We start from the raw sequence: 5,457 nt of genomic DNA, 5'->3' as shown, positions 1-5,457 counted from the left end.
CGATAAACCCGCACCACCCTTTTAAATAAATACTGTCGTATGGGTAATAATCCCACACCATACAGTAAATAAAATAAATGTGCGGTAAAGTAAATTTGCAGTAAATTAAACGTGCTTGTATGGGCACTAATTCTGCTCCATACATTTAAATAAAAGTAAAGACGTGGACGATAAACCCGCACCACCCTTTTAAATAAATGTAAATGTGCAGTAAATTAAATTCATAAATTAAATTGTTAGTATTAGTAACGGTCTCCCACTGATAATATGTTTAGTATTACCGAGGGTCCATTTTTGTTAATGGTTAGTAAAAGAAAAGCAGATAAATATAATAGAAAATAATAGGAAAGATAAGGGAGCAGAAAACTTATCGCTTATTCCCTTGCTGAGTGATCCCTTTTTTTTTTCTTTTTCTTTTTATTTATTTATTTTATTTATAATATTACTTTCTTTCGGTGGGTTTTGTTTGGTGCAGACATAGCGTGCCAGCTTTCCCTTATTTTCAAACGACAGCATATTCGTGGGTGGGAGGCTGTGATCATGCGTACCCATATTCTCTACTTTCCAGTTTCAACACCCCACTCGGACTTTGCATTCAAAACAAAACCCCTGTCATCTCTTTGGCCTCCCCAACTCAGAGCATCAACCCCTCTTCCCCAAATTTCCTTCTGTCTCTTTTGTCCCGAATAAAGCCTCGAGCTTTCCCATCCCCTCTAAAAGGAAGAAACTTTTCATTTTCAGCAATCACATGGATTCAAAGCTGAACTAAACAGGCTTCGCAAAACACTGTTCACCATTGACGGTTACTTAGCCGACGTTGCCCAGGGACCACAAGGTCGGAGCAAGTCCGTAGAAGATTGGGTGACGAATCTTAAACGCCTAGCTCAAGATGCAGATGATGTCCCAGAGTTCATAGTTGAATTCATCCAAGGCAAGGCCCTGATACCATCGACAGGCTTTCTCTTTGGGTTCCTGGGACTGAAGGCTACACTCATGTTGACCAAGGCCTTGACCCGGTCAGGCCTGAACAAGCAGAACCACCAGGCAATGACGGCGCCAGAACCGCCAGCTCTACCTCGGCCGAGCTGGCTGGGACCCGATTCGGACGGAAACGACGGTGGAGCACCGCCGTCTCGTCTTCTACCATCTCCGCCACGATGAAACGACGGGGCGTCGGAGCCAGACGACTGGTCGTAATGGCGGCCTCGGCCTCGGCCACGTTGAGACATCGAGTCTCTTGTCGTTATGGATTCTTTCTTTCACAGCCATCACAATCCATTTTGACTTTGATCTCAACTGTCCTTGTGCTGGTGACAGTGCAAAAGTTGGAAAGATAATCAAGAGCACCCATTTTTTTCTTCTCTGTAGGAGAAAGCACAGAGAGAGAGATAGTTTCGCCGTTTCCTAAAGTGTGGGTGTTTAGAGTGATTTTGCGGGTGTAAGATGCGAATATACGCAGTTTCAGGGATTTTGGTTACTCTCTGTTTTTTTTTTTTTTGTTGCTGTGCTCTCTGTGTTTGTTTGCTGGGTTATCTGGGAGAGTAATTTGTTGTTGCTGAATCTGGTAGTTTTGTCAAGCCAGGTTTGGGCTGGTTTTGTGCCTGGATCTGGACTTGGATCTGGTGGATCTGAGAAGGGGTTAGGTGGTTTAGCCCAATTGAGCCTGGTTGCTGCTGCTGTAGCTGTTCAAAGAACCCATCTGAAAACAGGGTCATGGAGGAGAAGGAAGGTGACCTCTGCCATGTAATTTTCTTCGGGTTCGGTTCTGGTATGCTTTTGCATATAGAAAACAGAGAACCCAGAAAGGAAATCCAAGAGAGAGACTTTGGTTTTCATCAGAGAATTCAGCTGGTATTGTTTGAGCGAATTCGTGCTGATAACGTGTTATAAACTAAATAGAAATTGGAGAGGGAATTGAGATAGAGAGAAATTGAAGAAACTGGTTTCTCATTCTTTGAGAGTTTGTTCTTCATTATTTCTGTGTGTACTAACAATGGAAGGGTTCACCCCTTTTGTAGGCAGAGCTCCATCCAACAAGTGGTGGAGTAGGTAAAGCTCCATCCAACAAGTGGTGGGCTCCACCTTATTATTTACAACAGTTATTAAGATATTATACAAGCTAATTTTTGTTTTTCAAGTTTACTCTTATTAAATTTATCCAAAAAAATTTCACAACTTTCTTACCATCTTATTAATTTTTTTCTAATGTCAATTATTTTTTTAAAAGAAAATATCTACTTTTTAAGAGGAAATGTCCCCCCTTTTTAATTATTTTTTTAATTTTTTTTATAACACAAAGGGTTTAGATAGAAAAAAAAAAAGTCTTCGTGTTAAAAAAAAACAGACATTTCCTCTAAACCCTTTGTGTTTGAAAAAAGTTGATTTTTCTTTTATAAAATAATTGACGTTTAAAAAAAAAATAAAAAGTTTAAAGCACAGGGTAATAAGCTCCCTAAATTAACTGTTTAGAGAAATTTTAGAGGGGAATTTTATGAAGAACTCATAAAATAGCTTTTTAATTAAATTTTAATTAAATAATGGGGACTATATTGTAGATGCTTTTAGTATTATTCTCAATCATAAATTTAAGCTTAATGCACTCTTCGCTATCCCAAACTCAAAATTAATTGGTTCAAGGAATTAAGAAGCCAAGCCAAACACAAAAAATTGTTGCCCAATTCTGCTAGCATCTTAGATCCTGTTTGGTATCCTACTCATAAAAGTAAATTCATAAACTATGATTCTTTTTAAAAACTTGTTTGGTATTGAACTCCAAACTATTTTTAAGATCTAAAAAAATTGAAATTAAAAATTAAAAAAAACCCTAGATTTCCAAAATTGAAATTAACAAAAGAAAAGGAGAAAGGGAGGAAAAAGAGGGAGGAGAGAGGGGAAGATGTCAGGTTGTGTTGGGTTCAGGTTTAGCTAGTATGGGACTATGGGTTTAGCCGGTATGACACTATGATTTTCTTACTTTTGTTTTAGACTATTAATTTTCATAAACTCTTTAGGAGTTTGCTGTGATTTGTTTTCTATTTAGGATTTTTATTTCTTTTTAGATTTTAGCTTTTATACAGATTTGCCTTTTTGTTGTTGCGTGGCAGATTTGTATTATAGGTTTAAGTAAATGTGCTTCTAGTTGGTAAATCGGGAATTGAGTCATTGTTTGGAATGTGCGTGATTCTCTCCAGACCAATTCAATATGTTATTGTGTTTAGTCACTTGAGAAGTTTACCCAAATTCAGCGCTTTGTACTTTTGCTTACTCATCAATGATATACTATCGCTTATTTTCCACACAAAAAAACAAAAAAAAAAACAAGAATTTAAAGCAAAAGCAAAAGAAAAATTGGAGCATGCAAGGAGGAAAACCCATCGTGCGACCTAAGATAGTAGAAATGAACACCAATAGGATTCCATGTTTTCTCTAGGTTAAGGGGGGCTTCAGTTAGGCCATCAACAACCGAAGACTAAACCTAAATTTTTCCCTCCAAAATACACTATTCATGTATTGCTTGGACTCAAATAATTTTTTCCTCTAACACCACATACCCCAATATAAGTACGCACCTCTATTAAATTGTTCAAGAATGGTTAACCCTTATTTTTTGTTATTGTTGTTAATTGGCTAAAATGCGGCTTTACCTCCTAAACTAAACCATAATTGTTAATTTACACACTGGATGATGTTTTTGGTAAATTAAGGATACGAATTTGTTAAAAATAGTCAATTAGGTGTCTACCGGCATATTTTTAATGATTTCATCCATTTCTATGTTATTGTTCCATTATTGAAGGGAAAAATCGTCAGTTCGCCCTCCCCTTTGCTTAAATTAAACAAAATCACTAAGATTCTACAAATACATGACATTTGGGAAAAATCGTGGTTTAGGGTTCGAAATGTGGGTAATGGAGACTTTAGGGTTGAGATGTGATTGCCCGAATAATCGGCAAAGTGAAGATTTGTTTGAAATTGGTGGGTAATACAGAGAAATTCTGATCGACTTTGAAGGTGATTGATAGAGGAGATGGATTTTGTCCCGATAAATGGAGGAAAACGGAATCGACTGAGTCAAATGCAGAGCTTAATGAAGTATAGAGTGTAATACGTCTTCAGCTGAATTGAGTTGCACATAAGTATTAGGATCAACCATAAGCCAACTGCTTTGGTGATACAGAGAACATATGAGGGACCACATTCCAATGACGAGTCTTATTACCCAAGTGATTTGCTGGTTCTAGAAGGTAAAAGGTCACCTCATCAGTGTTAATGTTATTTATTCCTTATCAACATCATCAAATTTGTGCAGACATAGCTTCTCGTCACTCCCCCTTTTCTCTTAAAGAGAAGGGGCCGTCAAAGCCAAGAAATATGAGATTTTTCATGGAAGATAATCCATAGTCACATACATCTTTTGGGTTGGAGAATGGTAATACTTAAATCCCATTTGAGTAGTAGAGTATCCGACGAACACACACCAGAGGTCACAAGGATCAAATTTACTTGGTATGAACATAAGCAACACACCCAAATATTTCAAGAGATAGTTTGGATATACTTGAAGGATCAAAGTAGTCAGTAAACGCCTCAAGAGAAGTCCGATAATCAAGAATACGGCTAGGAACACGATTAACCAAATAGGTAGCAGTTTGGATGACACGACCCCATAGATAATGTGGAACCGACATGTCAAGGACCAAGCCATTTCAATCAATTGATGGTTATTGCGTTCAACCACCCCATTTTGTTAGTGTAGTGGAGGTTTGATGCATATAATGCTTTGTTCCTGGAAAAATTGAGCTAATGTGTGATTCACATATTCACCGACATTGTCCGAGCAAAAGACCTTGATTGACACATGAATTGAGTTAAGATCATAGTATGGAAATTACACAAAATGGAAGAAATGTCCCTTTTGTGAGCTATCAAGAAAATCCAAGTCATCTTTGTACAATCATCAAAAAAGTTGACAAATCAATTCTTTTGTTTGGAGCAACCTTAGTAGGACCCCAAACATCATAATAAATTAAATCAAAGGGCAAAGTAGTTGTATGATTACTCAATGGATAAACAACACAATGACTTTTAGCCAAGACACAAGTTATGGATAAACAACACAATGACTTTTAGCCAAGACACAAGTTTCACATTTGAACTCATACTCCACATGATGGAGAAGTAAAGATGGAAAAAAAATATACTTGAGGTAACCAAATGACGAATGTCCCAGGCGACGATGTTAGGTGGTATGATTAACGCCATCATAATAGGTTGCAGATGGTAGTGCTAAGTAATACAACCCCACATCGCCGCCTGGAGACATTTGTCATTTGGTTACATATAGTATATTTTTTTTCGATCTTAACTTCTCCAATGTGTGAAGTATGAGTGCACATGTGACACTTCGCGTCTTGGTTAAATGCCTTTGTGTTGGATTATCCTTAACTTGTGTTTTGG

Source organism: Prunus persica, chromosome G2, assembly GCF_000346465.2.
Source record: "Prunus persica cultivar Lovell chromosome G2, Prunus_persica_NCBIv2, whole genome shotgun sequence".
NCBI classification, from domain to species: domain Eukaryota; kingdom Viridiplantae; phylum Streptophyta; class Magnoliopsida; order Rosales; family Rosaceae; genus Prunus; species Prunus persica.
This window is presented reverse-complemented; position numbering follows the sequence as displayed.